At 41.8% G+C, this 19,104-nt stretch overlaps 1 protein-coding gene and 1 non-coding gene across 2 annotated transcripts in view; both read right to left on the bottom strand.

The window, feature by feature from the left end:
• cux2b (cut-like homeobox 2b) overlaps positions 1 to 19,104 on the bottom strand; it is a 299,039-nt gene that overhangs the window by 216,013 nt on the left and 63,922 nt on the right. The window lies entirely within an intron of this gene.
• trnar-ucg (transfer RNA arginine (anticodon UCG)) lies at positions 16,293 to 16,381 on the bottom strand. Its single transcript is given in 2 exon segments — positions 16,293 to 16,328; positions 16,345 to 16,381. It is a non-coding gene; the product is annotated as a tRNA-Arg (tRNA).

Raw genomic sequence — 19,104 nt, 5'->3', positions numbered from 1 at the left:
CCAGGAATAACTCCTCTGCTCTTCTTTGAAATAGTGCCACGGGATCTTTTACATCCACCCAAGAGGGCAGACAGGGCCTTGGCTTAACGACCTATCCGAAAGACGGCACCTCCGACAGTGTAGCACTCCCTCAGCACTGCACTGGAGTATCAGCCTAGATTTATGTGCCCAAGTCCCTGGAGTGGGACTTGAACTCACAACCTTATGACTCAGAGGCGAATGTGCTACCCACTGAGCCACAGCAGTGATGTAATAAAAAAGTAGGATTTGGTCCCAGTTTTCAACATGTTCTGCAACAATGTCAAGATTGACGGGCTGGAATACTCGCTGCAAATAAAGAAAATACACAACCAGAAGTGTCCATCTTAAAATCTCAGAAATAAATGGATCGGAGATTGTAATTTTTTGACGGATTATTCATTTTGCTCAGCATTATTGATTTATTAAAAGAAAAAGAAGGCCATGTAGCATTAATAAGAGCAAGATATTTATTGAGGCAGTGATGTAATAGGTGAGGAATGTGTGTTATATAGTTCAGGTGCCATTACACTATGCGGTGAAAACAGATTAATAGTGTTAGATAAATCCCCTGAGACTTATTAATATCCATAAGATTAACTACATAGTTATGGATGAGATGTCACTGCTGAATTGAAGGTGTTTATATGAAGTGCATGTTAAACAATATGAATTACACTACAGTCTAGGTTTTGCTATTAATACACCAATTGGAAAAAGCACTGGATTGAGGGATGTTTATTTCTGGATTAGCTTTTGTACAAAATAAATTTTACAAGCAACATCATCACTTTATTTTATGATGAGTCAGTATGTTACTTTTTAAATGGTGAAAATTTGTAACCTTACACCCTTTGGGGAAAATAACTTATTTCTCCAACAAACAGGATATGTGAACAATAGAATTCTAAGCTGCAATATGCGACAAAATAAGTCATGAAATTTGCACCAAACCCCATTACCCAAATAGTCTGTTACAGTTAAGCACGTATTTATAAAGATAGATATAGTTATACAATTGGGTTTGTTATGAAAATTTTTGTAATAATCATGAAATCAGATGTCTATTCTAGAGAATTAAAAAAACGTTTTTCTTTTATGGAAAGCAACCATTAAAAAAAAAGACACTTCAGCCCGTTTTTCAATGTACCTAATGCCATTTCTAATTCTCCCGAGAGCATTGTGGTTCTGGAAATAAAATGAGAAACAAAAGAAGTACTCTATAAACAGTAACACACAGGTGAGAGTCAGAAAGATTTAAAATAAAACCTAAGCAGGAACGAGAGGTCATCTATTTGTGGCTTGTGTTAATATTTCATTTTTAGTAGATTTTATTAAGCAGTTTTAATGGCCAATAATCTTCCTCTGAGCTCTGTCAGCCCCCAATACTGTGCCATTTCTTGAAAAAAGAAATCACACCAGTGGTTTGATATGAGGCGTTGTTTAAATTTGCCACAAAAATTTTTTTTCTGTGAATCTGTTTATGCGAATTTCTGTTTTAAAAATTCCATATCTTTCCATGTTTACAAAGCTGTTGCATTCTTTCTCAAGAGCTGGAACATCAGTGTTAAATGTTTTATACAGTATTACTTGTAAATGGCTATTCTTTTTACCAAATGTCATCAGCCAAGTTGTGGTTTTGTTGAACGTAATACAGTATTACCCCTTTCTCTTCCTATTTTCACTTCTATTAGTGAAGCTTGAACGTTTATACTAGTGGGTATTCCATTTGCCAGAACAATTACAGTATGACAAATGGCACATCAATGTAATCCATCTCTTAGCCCTTGACAGGAAACCTATACACAGGACTGCCATTAATTCCTGTCTAGAATCTCAGGGGTACCATGTGTTAGTATCCATGACAACATGTAAGCCGCCTGGTGAGGATGCCACCTCAACGTGAAGGATGGGCACATTATTGCCGCATTGGAATTTAACCCCTGATACTTGGGCCTTTACTTACTCTTTGTAAGAGGCACGGTTGTGAGGGATCCAATCGCCACAAAAAGGAGGACAAAGACAATTAAAATAAACGGCATGCTCCTAAAGTAACATTTTGATGGTAATCCCTCAAGGACTATGGAAGCATTTGTGTACAATACACAAATGTTTATAATATATAGAGTATTAAGATAGCAAATATACAACAATATACATAATAACAATTATAGCGCTCCATTCAAGAGTTCATCTCTCCTCATTTCACCATTGTTCCAAAGTTTGGAACCTTCTGAAAATAATTTAGGGAATTTTGCATTCATCCATGCAAGAGGTTTACCTGCAAGGAAATTGGAAACTTGCCAATTCTGGACAATGACTGTCAGCATTAGACACTCCCTGGGCAGGTGCAACTCAGTTAGATTCAGAGTACAGCTGCCTCCATTCTTTCCCAACACTGGGGAAGATTTTCTCTGCGTACCAGGTGTACCAAAATGAGAAATGCAGATAGGTTTATAATTTTGCTACACCTAGTCAATCAGGGAGCAACTTTTTTGCATCAATCTTGCCCCCCACTCCAGCATGGGGGCTTGCAAGAGCTGAATTTTCCAAGTTTCCAAGCTCTCACGCTTTATCTGTTTAACCTGTCTGCAGTCTCCAAACAATGGAGGAAAGCAGCCTCCAGTAGCGATACCTGCACAAGGAGGGGGCCAACCAGCCATCGTCACTGCAGCTTCGAGGCAAAAGGACAGGGCCCACCAGATACATTTGCAACAATGCACAGTCTATAGGGCTGTAGTAGGTGGCGGATCTTAAGCAACATTCAATCAGAGAGAGGATTGCAGCGCAGCAATCAACTGAATGGCACTGAAATCCAAGCACCCATTAGTACTGACCACTACAAATTCCAGAATATCCAAAAGGATGTGAAAAGGGTAACGGACCCTGGGCCATCTTTAGCAAGCTCCCAATGTTAATAGCAGCAGCAGTTAGCATTGCTTAGGGTGGGGCACGGTAGGGGAGGGGCACGGTAGGGGAAGGGAGGCGCAAGGTGCAGGGACGGGGCCGAGGATGGGGATGTGGGGATGAGAAGGAGGAACAATATAAATTCTTCGAGTGGGGGTGTTTTTGGGGCGGCTTTGTATGTATGATGGACCTTCCTTTTCGAAAATAGGAAATTGCAGGTCTCCATAGTCATATGTGGCCCATGCTGATTTAGAACATATATTTATCCCCCCCCCTAGCTACAAAAGGTTGGACATCCCTTCCTCAGTAGTATCCCCACCCACTACACCAGTGTAATAACTTCCATTTCCCATATCAGCCATCCTTGTGACCTCTAAATAACTTTGGCATATTTAAAACCTACCTCCATTTATTTCATAGTCATTAAATTTTGAAAAGGAACGTAATATTTGGAGGTGCCTTTGATTACCTAATTTTCATTAATATAAAAAGCAATGGACATATGTAAACATAATAACTTGAATAATCTGTATTTTTTTTTAAAAAGAGGGGGTGGGGTTCAAGATACAATTTGCATCAAGGAGCTTTACTACCATCATAATGCCAAATTAACAAGATGGTCATTTCTACTAATAAATTACAATCACAAAACCAGAAATTACTTTTTCTTCTTTCTTGGTGTCAGCTTTTGTCAGATAACGCTCCTATGAGGCGCCTTGGGACGTTTTACTACATTCAATGCGCTATATAAATGCAAATTGTTGTTTCTGATGACGTGTGAACCTCTATTTTCTCTCTCCCTCCCAGTACAGGTCTTACCTAGCCACATGTTTCCTGTGCCCAAGAGGATTGGCAGGCAATTTGCCTCCAGGTTTCTACCAACGCTGCTCTTCAGCTGACCACGAGTGCAGGAGGGCAAAGGCACTCAGCTGATGGCCTACCCTTCAGGTCACAGTTTGTGGACTGTCGAGCTTCTCCTTGCAGCAGCACAACTGAGATTGTGAACCTGCCCCAGAGTTGAGGGGTTATTACAAGTTCCTACATTAACGCGTTGCCTCGCCCCTTTCATTTTAAAAGGAAACTTTCCAACCAACGAGGCGAGGGGAAAAGAGCCACAAAAAAGATAATAATTTTTTACTTCTGACGGTAAAATAAAATGCTTTTTTTAAAAACCACCAATGCACAATTTACCATTTCTGCAAACCAAATTACACAGCCACGCTATCTTCTGAGTCACTTGCTACTTGACTGTCACAGTATATTTCTGACAGCACATTTAAATAAATGCAACAGAAAAGCTTGTTTACACTAAAAGAAAAGCTTTTCGTTGCAGTTGTGTGTCAAAGCTTTCCCTGCATAAAATGCACTATTAGGTGACTCCTGTCTGTAACAATTACCCTTGGGACAAACTGCAGGTGGGCTGTGAAGACTAGAACCAGTCTGAATCATTAATGTGTTGTTGAGGTAGATGTTGTTCAGTGATGGCAATAGACAGGTGCTCTTTTAAGACCTGTTTCACTGACTGAATCAAATTCTTATTAAAGTAGCTATTCTCAATACGTGAATAAAATAAATCAGCCGGCAACGTAACTAGAGGACATGTCACGGCCAGCAGTGAGGTGTAATAAATTATCTCCACAAGTGAAGCTGACCGGATAACTCACAAGCGTATATGTATGTCTGGTTGATTAACAACTACATGGATGGAATCTGGCAAAGTGTTAAACTATCACAAAAATGTTTAGATTTTAGAACACTGAAACATCAGGCTCTAAACTGCAGAATGAAATACATTGGTTATCGTGCTGTGAGCAGATAATGGAGTCTGTGTGCTTAAAATCTGACGACAGACGACAAAGACACAGAGATGCCATACAGGCCTCACTGTGGTTTTTCACTTGTCCAGCGTGTAGCAGGCACTAGCCTTCACATAATGTTATGATATCCTCCCCGTTAATAGGAATTCCCTCCCTTTATACCTTTTGTAAACCTTAAACAGGCAGTGTTACCAGCAATACGCCTTTCAAAGCTCAAACAGCTACAAAGAAAAGATTAAAACTAGAACCTCTTTGCGTGTTTTCTTTCCCCACCATCCCCCAGCCTTTTTTTCTGTAATATTTTTGAATACTGTGTCCTGATGCCACTGGGGAACTGAGTTTGAAGAGTAATCAAGCCCAAACACACAAGGGAATTGAATGAATATTACTGGATATGGTTGTTAACCCAGGATGCTTAGGTAATCATGTAATTTCAATTCTACATGTTCAATCAGCTCCCTCACAGAATGGGATTCAGGAGCACTTCTGAGTGAGCTTCCCTGATGGATGTCCGCAGTTCTCAGGTTTATAAAGAACAATATTATTGAACTTCAATCACAATTCTTTACAAAAAAAAATTTTAAATGTATTTTTCCTCGCAGTATTTCCCTCCAATGAAGGGCTGTTTTACATCCCATAGCTGGTCTTCCAAAAGGGCCATGAATAGATGGTTCAATTCCACCTCTCCGATAACAACCCCTGAAACGCCCTGCTGGGAGGTGGATTTTTTTTAATGTATTTGATTGTTAATGGGGTGTGGACATCACTGGCAAGGCCAGCATTTATTGCCCATCCCTAATTGTCCTTGAGAAGTTGGTGGTGAGCTGCCATACAACTGAATGACTTGCTAGGCCATTTCAGAGGGCAGTTAAGAAGCAAGCACATTGCTGTGGGTCTGGAGTCACATATAAGCTACACCGGGTAAGAGCGACAGATTTCCTTCCCTCAAAAGGACATTAGTGAACCAGATGGGTTTTTAACAACAATCATGTTCACGATTACTGCCACTAGCTTTAAATTCCAGGGGCCCGAAATTGATGGCCTTACCGCCGACATTCCTCCGCGAGTTGCAGCCAGTGCCACTTTTGATTTGGCCTGGAGCAAGCGGGAGGGGAGAACCGCCAGGAAGCACCCGGTGACATCAGCGGACGGCCGAGTGGCATAAGTGGACTCCTGCCTGCCAACATGCCATATTGATGCAGGCTGGAGTCGGCACCAGAACGGGGGGGTGGACCTCTGGTTGGAGGCTGGTCTATCCCCGACGGTGAGTATGAAGATCTGAAAAAAAAGCTGAGTAAACATTTTAACGTTTTTTTCTTTACAGGGACTTACCTGGATGGAGTCCCCTGAAGGTCATCCGATGTTTTTTTTTTTTTTAAATGCTTTTTCTTTTCAGGTCTTCGACCCTCCATGGGCTCGACTCCATCCTCGGCGGCACTTGGGCGACAAACGCCTTTGCCGCCGAGATTGGGAGCTCCCGCCGGCTGCCGCCAGATTGGCAGCGTAAGTCCCTCTTTTGCCGCCCGCCGACCTTTGAAGGACCATCAGGTACCTCGGCAGTCCTTGGATGGGCCACTTTCGGCCCCCAGATTTTTAAATTTAATTAACTGAATTTAAATTCCCCAGCTGCCGTGGTGGAATTTGAACTCATGTCCCCAGATCATTAGGCCAGGCCTCTGGATTACTAGTCCAGTAACATAACCACTATGCTCCAGACCAGTTTATCCAACTACTGATAACATTGCCCTACCCAAAACTAGGTTTTTCCCACCCCCTGCACTAGGAGGGGCTGGAGCAGCAATGTAGCACTGTGGAGTGCCGAAGCAAACAGGATAGTGTCCTGGGGTTCTCCCATCCCCGAACATTAAACAGTCCACAAGTCAGGCCCACTGCAGTGTTCCAATGGTGGGATTCTCACAAAGTTGACTCACTTGAGATTCTGTCACTGAATCTGGATGTAAAACATCCCGTCAAGAATGGTTTCAACGCAAGAAATTAGTCATCATTTAGGAAGGGCTTCAAAGGCTGCGGAGTCAAAGATAATCAAAGCAGGAAATACATTTTCAACCTCTCCAACATTTAGAATAAATAGTTTGATTTGAACAATCTCAAAAGGAGAATGTTACAGATACAGCACCTTGAAAATAATGTTCAGATATTTGCAACATACACGCACACATTTAGCCCTCTATTTCTTGAAATTATAAACTTGAGATGAGCACACTTTCATCTCAAGTTATGTGCATTTTTTAATTTTCTCCTGTAACTATACATTTCAAAATATTGTTCACCTGTTGTGATGCTGCTGCTCTGACATCGCACAGCAATGCTTCTTATAAACCACCGGCCTCAGGGTTTATCTCATTCATTCATCCTGATGCACAATAATCAACTAAAGAATAAAACTAAAAAGATACTTGAGCATTTTATACAAATATAAATGACAGCTGAAGCGTCAATTACTGTTGTGGAGAGAGTCCCGCGCTGGTTTTGAGCTGCATGCTCACTCGTGCCTGCGGTAGATCTGCATTGTCTCCTACAATTCACCCTGACCATCATATATTCTGCGCATTAACCAAGGCTGCATAAACCTGCCAGTTCACAATATTAATACCCACCTTCCAAACTGTACTTCCACCATAAAGACACAGTGTGCAACTATTGGGAGAAGTTATCAGAAGGTTAGTTTTATCTCCATTTTTGTCTACATTTTGGATAAGTGATTCCATCTTAAAAGATGTAAAATTTCATTACATTTTCAGTCTGATGTTAAATACTATTGACGAAACAGTTTAGTTAGCCTTCATAACTTGCGCCTTCATTTAGCAGAGCTGTATAGAAGCCATACCTGACTAAGTCAGTGTAGCCTGTTTATCGAAGCATTACACAATGCTATTCATTTAGATTCTGCAAATACCACTCTACACTCTGGATAGTTTGGACCCAGGCACTTGTGACTAAAACTATATTTATGCCATCAGCTTGTAGCTATCACATCCGGTCCCAATCATAACCACTATAGCAAGCAGCAGATTGCTGGCTGGGGGGCAATTAGAACTAGTCAGAGGCCAACCATTCAATGGATTGTTTATGTTCCAATTAAACACCATAGGAAGGACCCAAGCTCCATACAAGAGAACCTGCAAATAAGCTGCTGCAGTAATAAGGTTCTGTCCCTATATATCGCCATGCAGCAATTACTCGAGCACTTTCCTGACCCAGTGCCTCAATGTACTGGGTTTCCTGGGTGCAGTGACTGCACAAGAGCTGATTGTGGAGGCACATCTCTGCCGACACAGCCCTCCCCACCCGCCCCCAAAAATTGTCATTAATTTTAATGGATGAAAAATCAGGCAGATTCCATTACAAGACTGCGTTCCTCCCCACCCAGTTTCCTACGATGCACTATGCTCAGATAACCTTGTACATCCAGGCACAAGACAAGGAAAATCTACCCCATAATCTCAGCTGACACTTCAGTGCAATACTGAGGGAGAGCGGTATTGTTGCAAGTGCCGTCTTTTGGATGAGACATTATACTGAGGCCCATGTGCCCAGTCACGTAGATGTAAAAGATACCACAGCACAATTCAAGACATGCAGAGAGCTCTCCCGGTGTCCTGGCCAACATTCCTCCCAGCAATCAACCAGGTCAAAGCACCCCACTTGATTGGCACCCCATCCACCACCTTAAACATTCACTCCTCCCAACACCGGCATACCATGGCTGCAGTGTGTACCATCTACAAGATGCACTGCAGCAACTCGACAAATCTTCTTCGACAGCACTCCACAAATCAACAACCTCTACCCCTAGAAGGACAAGGGCAGCAGGCGCATGGGAACACCACCACCTGCAAGTTCCCCTCCAAGTTACACACCATCCTGACTTGGAAATATATTGCCGTTCCTTCATCGTCGCGGGTCAAAATCCTGGAACTCCCTCATTAACAGCATTGTGGGAGTACCTTCACCTCAGCGGTTCAAGAAGGCAGCTCACTTTATCAAGGTCAATAAGGGATGGGTAATAAATGCTGGCTTTGCCAGCGATGCCCACATCCCATGAACGAAGAAAAAAATGGTTATCCCATCATTCATTGTTTGTGATACCTTGCTAAGCGCGTATTAGATCCTGTATTTGCTTACATAACAACAGTGACTGCACTTCAAAAGTAATCCACTGTTGGTAAAGCACTTAGGGATGTCTGGAGGATGTGATATGATGCTATATAAATGCAAGTTCTTTCATATTACAGAAGCAAGAAAAATTACAACAGTGATGAAGGGAGCTAACACTGTAAGACTCTCATCATGGAGTGATACAGTAAAGATTCGTGTCTGTACATTTCGAAATGCTACGCTACTAAGTATCAGCCTTGGCTTGAGTGTATAAATACAAGTTGTTGTTGTTGTTGGCTCAGTTGGATGCTCTTGCCTCTGAGTCAGATGGTTATGAATTCAAGCTCCATTTCAAAGACACTTCAGTGCAGTACTGAGGGAGTGCTACTCTGTTGGGGGAGCCATTGTTAAACTGATGCCCCATCTACCTTCTCAAGTGAATGGAAATGATCCCATGGTACTATTCAAAGAACAGGGAGTTCTCCTCGCCAACATTTGTCACCACCAAAAATAGATTATCTGGTCACTGTCATTTGTGGGATCTTGCTGTGCTCAAACTGGCTGCCACTTTTCCCTACAACAGTGACTACACGTACTGAGGTTGAAAGGTGCTATATAAATGTAGGTTCTTTCTTTTTGTCTTTACTAATTCAATCTCGACCATCATGAAGGGACGCCAGGGCTGAGGCCAGACTCAGAGAGGGAAAGAGAGAGTTATTCAGGCCTGTTCTCGTATACTTTCCAATGGAACAGACAGCCACATTCTGGGCGAGGGATTATGCAGTGTAGGCTGCACCACAGAAGGAAGATCAAAAGTAAAATACATCCATAAATTAAAATGAGCTCCGCAATGGCTTGATGTGTGGTGCGGTACTGAACAATAAAGACTGTGTAGGCCCCAGATTCAGCTTGTAGTCTTGGGTTCGTCGATCTCACTACAACTGGCTTTACTGTCCTTCAGCTGCAAAGGGTCGGTGGAGTGGGAGGGAAATGAAAATCCTTTCAGTACCTGGTCCTGTTTTCTACCCAGAAACCCCATGGTGAAGGTGCATGTGAGCAAATATCTGATGAGGACAGGATAAGGGTTGGCTGTGCTGTTCCTGCCCCCGATCTCCCAATCCAATCGCCTGCTATTATCTCTTTATTATATTCATATTATACGCACCGAGTTTAATAATATATGAATATAATAACTAGACAGTGTCTCGGCTCACACATGAACAATGGTCACTCGGGGTAATATACCCGAGAGATGTCAGTGCACAATGAAACACAGCCCAACAGGAATTTGCACCTTCAAGAAAATGGGAGAAATAAAATTTGTTCTCGGTCAGTCTTGAATCAGCGATTGTATGCTCAAATCAGTGTGAGGTCGTGGGGAAGCTCAGCACCAAAGTGTATCCTCTTCGCTAACATCCATGTCTTTGGGGCTCTTAGAGAAGCCCAATGGGCTCCTGTGACAGTAAAAGTTCCTCAAAACAAAATGGAATAGAAAGAGGGCAAGTACTTTGCACAGTAAATATGACTACTTTTACTTCTCCTTAATGAAGTCACACTCTAACAGATAACATTGATGGCCAGTTTGCCTGGCTCGCTTATCTTTTGAGATCCATAACAGGGACTATTGCACATTTTGTGACAAACAGCAAGTCAGCAATTAAGAGAACCCCTCGATCTGGTCAGTTATAGAACTTCGTTTTGCTACCTCATACAGTCAATAAAATACACTGACATTTCCAATTATGATGTTATTGGTCTTTTATGTCATAATATCAGGCCCTTTCACCACACAGCCTGGTTCATCGGGTCATCTAGGTTGTCTGCCAAACCAGCTATTCATTGGTTTCTGCAATGTATTAATGCTATATACTTTTCAAACAAACCTTTCATAAATCTGTCCAACCAAAACCTGAAAACGCTATACCTCCTAACCTTGCTACAATGAACAAACAATACTACTATAGGGGGTTTATTGATTAAGCCGACACTGTGCAGCAATGTAGCTGGTTGGCAGCCTTCTGCACTTGTGACTGACAAATCAATTTGGCTCAATTCCACAGACTAGGTCTGACAGACTGGTAGCTCCAACTGCTTATTAGCTCAACATCAGAAATTTCTGTGATTCTCTTTAACAGCCATCAATACGTTTGATGATTTCACCAAAATGATTCTCTACTCCTGGGGGAATACGCTGTGCAGTTGCCTTTTATTTTTATTGTTCACACATTACATCACAGCAAACCCTGCAGTCCATGATTTTAAATGGAAAATTTAGCTCAGAAGCCAATTTTAAAAGTTGCATCACAAACTGTATTCAGACCTCGGGCGACATTTGTTGGTAAATGCACACTTGTGATTTTTCACAACATTCATACTCCAAACCAAATTGCTTATTTGGCCCACGGGAGGATGGCCTTCAGCTTATTGCCCTTGTCAAAACTGGAAGGGGCTAAGGGTGAAAACCCGGTTTGCCAGCCATGCATAATGGGCTAAGGAGAGATAGGGTTTGATCGCGGGGGTGGAGAAAATAAAACCAGCTAGGCTCTTGCTCTGATCGCAGCACAGCGACATCTGTTGAAAAATATGCATATACAGAGGACAACATTGGTCTTGGCCGTGATGTCGCCTACTGTACAAAAACCTGCTGACACATTATGATTATCATCAGTAACTTCCATTTATATAGCATCTTTAATATAAAATATCATCCAAAACTGTTTTGCAGGGGTGCAGTGGGAAAATGAATGAACATTGAACCTAAGAAGGAGCTTGGAGCAAGAGTTAGGTCAAAGAGGTGGGTTTTAAGAAGCCTTTTAAAAAGGAGGAGAGAGAGAGGTGGAGTAGTTCAGGGAGGAAATTCCAGATCGTAGGGCCTAGGTAGCTGAATGCACAGCTACCAATGGTGAGGTGAAGGTAGTGGGGAAATTCACAAGAGGCCAGAGTCAGTGGAAAGGGAAGAGGGTTGTGGCACTGGAGTTGCTTACAAAGATTGGGAGGGGTGAGGCGATGAGGATTTAAACACGAGGATATGAATTTTAAGTTTGAGTCATTTGGAACAGAAGGTCAGCGAGTACATGGACGAGGGGTGAGCAGGAGAGGTGTGGGTTAGGATACAGGCAGCAGAGTTTTGGATGAACTGAAGTTCATAGAGGGTGAAGGATAGGAGATTAGCCAGGAGAGCACTCGACTAATTGAGTCTGCATGTCACAACAGCATGGCTGAGGGTTTCAGTGGTAGATGGGCTGAAGTACAGGAGAAAGTGGGCAATATTACAAGATGGATGTAGAAAGTGTTTGTGGTGGGGAGGATATAGTTAGGCAGGGGAATGGAATTGATGATGAAGATACAGAGTTTGTGGTGGAAGCCAAAGACAATGGCTTTGATCTTCTCATTGTTTAGCTGGAGGAAACTGCAACTTATCCAAGGCTGGATGTCAGAAAAGCATTCAGACACATGGGGACCGTGGCGGGGTCAAGAAAGATGGAGCTGGGTGTCATCAATGTACAGGTGGAAGCTGACCCCATGTCTGTGGATGATGTCACCAAGGGCCAGCATGTTACATAGAATTACATAAAATCCACAGCACAGGAACAGATCATTCAGCCCAAACGATCTATACCGATGTTTATACTCTGCACCAGCCTCCTCCCATTCTCATTTCCCCAACTTGTCCCCATATACGTCTAGTCCCTTCTCCTTCAGGTATGCATCAAGCCTCCCCTTCAATGTATCAATACTATCTACTTCAAGCACTCCATGTGGCAACAAGTTGCAGATTCTCACCATTCTGTGTAAAGAAATTCCGATCTGTTAGTAGCCATCTTATAATTATGCTCCCTTCTTCTGGGCTCGCCCACAAATAGAAAGAGTTTCTCCACATCCACCCTATCGAACTCCTTCATAATATTAAAAAGGTCTATCAGATCTCTTAGTCTTCTCTTTTCCAGAGAAAGAGCTCCAGCCTGCTCAATCTTTCCTGATACTTGCATCCTCTCAATTCTGGTAACAACCGTGTAAATTGTTTCTGCACTTTCAGTGCTTCAATGGGCACCAGCCAGTCATTACACTTACACCTGCCCACGGGGTTTTGCACTGGAACTTGCTGTGATTAGAAAGCCATTTTAGCGCAGCACCTCTACAGGGGATCTTGGACCTGTGCGAACCAGGCAAGCAACTGTATTTTCTTAATATTCAATCATGAGATGTGGGCATCTCTGGCAAGGCCAGCATTTATTGCCCATCTCTAATTACCCTTGAGAAGATGGTGGTGACCCGCCTTCTTGAACTGCTGCAGTCCGTGTGGTGAAGGTACTCCCAGTGCTGTTAGTGAGGGATTTCCAGGATTTTGACCCAGCTCTCCTAAAGCAATCGGACTGACGAATTGCTAATAAGTCACGGAGAGTCTGAAGCAGGAAGTGTCAGTTCGAATATTTAATTCAATGCCAAATCATACGCAGAAAGTAAAGTAAATAGAGGGAAAGAATGATGTGTTGAGAGAGAGAGAGAGAGAGAGAGAGAGAGATAAAAGAGACAGAAAGTTAAAAAAAATTAACTTTTTTATTTTTTAAATCTCCCAACAATAAATCAAATCTGAAAAAATGAACTCCACACTTGTAAAAGTTATTGTTAAGTGCCAGAGAGGTTGTTTGACAGTAATTAAGACTTATCACACCGTTTGAAATTTACTTACACTGAAATGGACAAGACCCAACTTTTTCTGGTGAGTTTTGTGTGTATCTATCAGGTAAATACAGCAACTTCACATCATTCCATGTATCGCGATGCTTCTGGAGGAGCAAGACTACTTCCAGCTTTCTGTGTTTAACTGTGCATGTGCAGTTGCTGGAAGTTGCTGTTCAATTTATACATTAATAACAGTGAGCGCTATTAGTAAAATCTGGCCCAGTATCTTTCCTGTAGAATGGAGACCAGAACTGTAGACAGCTCACAAAGCATGGTTTTACCAATTTAACATTACCTCCCTGCTTTTGTATTCTGTTCCTCTAGAAATGAACTTCAGTACTGTGTTTGCACTCATGGCTTTATCAACGTGTGTTGCTACTCTCAGCGATTTATGTATCTGTATCCCAGATCACTTTGCTCCTCTACCCCATTTAGTTTTGTATCTTCCAAGGAATAAGTGGCCTCCTAATTCACCCTACCAAAATGAACCATCTTATAGGTGGTTACATTTAATTTTAATTGCCATTTATGTGTCCAATCTACAAGCCTGTTTATGTCTTCCTGTATTTTTGTGTAGTCCTCTTCATTATTAGCTATATCCAATTCGGTATCATCTGCAGATTTCAACACCATACTTCCAATTCCTACGTCCAAATCATTTATTTATATGGTGAACAACAGTGGTCCCAGCACAGTACATCACCACTTCCCACTTTCTGTCCAAGAAACATCCCTTAACTCCTACGCAGTTTTGTAGCCATCTTTCAATCCATTCTGCTATTTGGCCCCAGACTCCACACATCCTGACCTTCGTCAGGAGTCTTTTATGCGGCACTTTATCAAAGACCTTCTGAAAGTCCATGTATACGACACCGACTGCATTGCCCTTGTCGACTCTGTTTATTGAATTCTTTGAAAAGTAAGCTGTGTAAACATGACCTTTCTTTTAGAATTCCATGTTGATTTTTTAAATTATATTTTCCAAGGAGTTGAGTATGTTTTCTATCAGACATTAAACTATCTGGTCTACAATTCCCTAGATTAGTTCTAATTCCCTTTTTGAAGATAGGTATTATATTTGCTGTTTGCCAGTTTTTTTCTGTTTTTTAATACACGGATACTAGTGCCTCAATTATCTACTACCTCGTTTCTTTGAGTCAATCCATCTGGACCTGGTGACTTTGCCCTCCTTTAGATCAGTTAGTTTATCTTGTATCTGCTTTTTGCCTTCTCATGTGGACATAAAAGATCCCATGGCACTATTTGAAGAGAAGGGGAGTTCTCCCCAGTATCCTACCCAATGGCCCAGAATTTCCGACCGCAAAAATTTCTACGAAATTACCTGGTAGTCCCGGAGGTTTGGCGACTTGCGGTCCTGGGCCTCCAAGTGAAGGCCTGCATAGAGGCCCACATATCTCAGGAGCATGAGATCACGTGGGCAGGCCCAACCAATAAAAGTAGTGGTATTCCCCAGGGGTATGTTTGGAATCACCATAAATATGAATGGGAATATCGGCAAAAACACTTAAGATAATTTTTTTTAAACATCATATATTTAAAATTAATCAAAATAGAATTGAATTAATTATTTAAAACAAAAATGTAACTTTTTAAAAAATAAAGGTACAGATTTTAAAGCGTTTAAAAATAAACTTACCTTATTTAACAGGATTTTAAATGTTTAAATTATGGTTTTATCAATCGGAAGAATTCCAAAGGCATTCACTGGGCAAATAGTCCAACTCTCCGCCCACAGAGGCCCTTTACTTTTGGATGCGGTGGATCTGTCAAGAGGATTCTAGGCAGATCGCAAGTTCTGGGTTTAGGTATGCGAAGCATGGCCCCTGCGGGCTCCTGCGCACCTAGTACGCGTCCATTGGGGCCGCGAATTCAGGGTCAATAGTTATCCTTCAACTAACATCGCTAAAAACAGATTATACAGTCTTTATCTCAACGCTGTTTGGGAGACGACGCTATGCACAAATTGGCTGCCATGTTTCTTGTATTACAACAGTGACTCTATTTCAAAAGTACTTAATTGGCTGTAAAGTGCTTTGAGATATCCTGAAGTCATGAAAGGAACTACATAAATTAAAGTTCTTTCTGTTTATCTTTCTCTTAATTGTTATAATATCCCTCAATTACTGCTTTTGTCATTTCCTCTTTGTTAGCTACTTCCATGAAAACTGAAGCAAACATTTAATTCAGCATCCTTGCCATTGCAGTATCATCTCCTGTGAATTTATGTTGCTCAATGCTGAGTTAAGGAAAAGGAGGAAGTCCAGGATGGAATTGTGGGACTCCTGAGGTACCAGCACAGAGGTGGGAAGCGACGACACTGGCACAGATGCTCTGCCTATGATCAGATCAGTTGGAATGGAATCAAGCAAGGGCAGTCCCACGTAGCTGAATATTGAGGGGTCGGCCTTGGAGGAGGCTGGTGTGGTCGATTGTGTCAAAGACTGCAGAGTGGTCGAGGAGGAATAAGGAAGGATAATGTCCCATGCTCCCATGTGAAGAGCAGACAGTTTGTTGAGGTATGAGGGATTCCGGCCACTATAGAAATGTGGCGCCGCACGTCATAGAAACATAGAAAATAGGTGCAGGAGTAGGCCATTCGGCCCTTCCAGCCTGCACCGCCATTCAATGAGTTCATGGCTGAACATGCAAGTTCAGTACCCCATTCCTGCTTTCTCGCCATACCCCTTGATCCCCATAGAAACATAGAAAATAGGCAGCGAGCTAATTTGACCGCGGCAGGACTCGAACCTGCGATCTTCTGATAACTTCGCGGTTATAATCGAAATTAAACGCCTTATCCATTAGGCCACGCGGCCTCAGCAACGTCCGTGATGGAGAAAATTAGGAAAAATAAATTAAATGGCTGTTTTATGATCCAAATAAAAGGATATTAGAATATTCTAACAGTAACGGTACCGCGGTTTCATCAGTCTTGCAATATCGCTTATGACAGTATCAAACCTTCTTAAGAGATGCATCGCGGAATGCAGAAGGACGAGGGGTTAAAAAAGAGGCAACTACATCTTTGCCCCACTTCAAAACTGAACGAGCCCTTACAATCCCGCAGCTCCCGACCCTTCAGTGTTATGCAGAGGTTCGCAGAATAACACAAGACTGGTATCACCAAAAAAAGTTTAAAAGCCATAAATGGCATTCTAAATAATTGGAGGAATAGTTCCTTAATAAATTTATACAAAAGAATTAATCAAATCTTATTCTGGGACAACATATAGTTGCCTATGTTAGTGAAGTTGCAAGTTAATTATTAACTTGCCATGTAAATATACAGCAATATTACTGGATTTGGTTGTGTGGTAAATGGAGGTTTAGACCTAGAATACTTAGGCAAATGTGTTCCAGTATAACGCTATCTGCTGGTCCTCAATCAGAAATCTTGCAGTCTCAGACTGTGGGGCTTTAAATTAAGGAAGGCTCAAGAGTGAACTGTTGTTAAACTCAAAAGCTGATGCCTCTGTGCTGAGCTAAGTGCAGCTCACGTTCAAACAGCCTTAAAGTCCTGAGATTTGTATTTACCTTCAGCAAAAATTTCTAGTGCTCATCAACTTTCATCTCCTGCTGGGAGCTCTCTGTTAAGACACACTAGGAATCAAGCTAACCTCCCGTCAAAAATATCTAAATCCAAGACCTTGGATACATCAGATGATCAAAGAATAAATTCATTCACAGCTGTGGGGATTCAGAAAAAAAACATTTCCTCATTTATAATGAATACACCCAATTCTTTACTTGGTTTAATTTGCTGAAATGCTTCTCGAGAGATTAAAGAGAGAATAAATACCATCACAAATAGACAGTTTGAAATAGCAGACAGATACATTTCCAGAATAAGAAATTAGAAGGTACAGAAATAATAGATAACCTGCAGTTATTAGCTGTGCAGTACACTAAATTGGGTTCTATGGCAGAATATCACTAGCTTATCTACCCAGGGAAGATATTCCACTGATAACTTTCACTAGATTTGAGAGACTTGACTGAAGATGCCAGACAGGGGCCAGCCAGCAAGACGCCAACCAAGCAAGCTTCTTTCAACGCCGTTAATTATCTGTAACCTACAAAATTCCTGGCCCGACTGCCTGTCATTACTGAATGGTCTGAGATAGGAAAGCAGTTCGTCATGATAAGTTGCATTTGGCCAATAAATGTATATTACACATGGACTTCTACTTAGAACAATAACAAAAGGGAACCGGTAAGGATTAATGGCAGGAATGAGCTTTTCTGAAAAAAAACAAATGGAATGTTTCAGGTTTAAAGTGGCTTGATTTAAAATACAGTGGAACCTTGTTATATGTAATAGGAGGAGACTGGCGGCAGAAAACAGCTGCTTAGCACCAGACCAGCGAAACAGGCACAGCTACGCCACTGCTTCTCATGCAAGGAATATATCGGGATTTCAGAATAATTTTCAATAGATCACGAATGTGCTTTTAGCCAGATTGCATATTGATTGCACTGGGTCTCTTCCTAATAAGTTTATATCTTTGACTGACATTAGATATTGGAAACAAAAAAACACAATTTTTAGAAGTGCACTTACAACATTTTTTTGAAAACTTTAAATATCAAAAAGATGCACATTCAAAATTAAACATCGACACAGATTTTATTTTTCTGCAGTTCCCCAATCGGGCACGAGTTGGGTGCTGCATTATTTGGATCCACTTGATCATTAATGCGTTGACATCACCTGATTTTGCAGGATCAGCTCTATTTACATAATGTGGGTCAGCTCCCAAGCTGCGCTTAAAGGGCTGCTTGCAAAGAATGATGGTGAAATGAAAAAGATGCAAACACTTCAAACTAAGTTGCTGCATACAGGGACAAACATGGTGGTCGCCTTTAAAAAGGCTCGCAATATCTTTCATGTATATTTCAGCCATTGCAAGTGCAGTTGGGATAATAAAAATCGCTGGGGATATGATAATAAAAGTGGAGGCAGGAAACCGAGTCTTCGGCTCAGGGCTGGAGCGGTGGTAATGGAGGTAGTGCCATATGAGCTGATAGCAAGGAGGGTGGCTCTGTTTGTCATTGCAGAGCCCCCTCTCCATAGAACAGCAAATGTGATGATACGGCTGGGGGCACAGCCTGCCTCAGGTGCAGTCTGACGAGTCAACATTCCCCTGTTGCTCCTCCTTTCCTATATCCTATAAGCATAGGGCAACCCCTTATACCAATATTGCGGTGCTTCAAAAAATAATACTGCCAGCACAATCGATGGGCCGAATGGCCTCCTTCTGTGCTGTACTATTCTACGATTCTAAAACACTTGGCACAAAACATCAAAATACAGCAATTAAGTGCAGACAAAAAAAAAATCACACGACAAAACAAAGCTGGGAAAGCAGCCTCAAAATAACAATATTTAGCAATAACAATAACAAGATAAGACTTCTTATAGGACTTTTTGAATGCACTCCCTCATTACAGCACAGCCCGAGCGACCCTGAATACCCATTTTACACTGATGGGTTTTTGCTCTGGTGCAATTTCTGAGAACTGCATAGACATAGGTGGA

This window comes from Pristiophorus japonicus, chromosome 8 (assembly GCF_044704955.1).
Source record: "Pristiophorus japonicus isolate sPriJap1 chromosome 8, sPriJap1.hap1, whole genome shotgun sequence".
Lineage (NCBI taxonomy): Eukaryota > Metazoa > Chordata > Chondrichthyes > Pristiophoridae > Pristiophorus > Pristiophorus japonicus.
The sequence above is the reverse complement of the archived record's forward strand: the minus strand, read 5'-3'. Positions and strand labels throughout refer to the sequence as shown.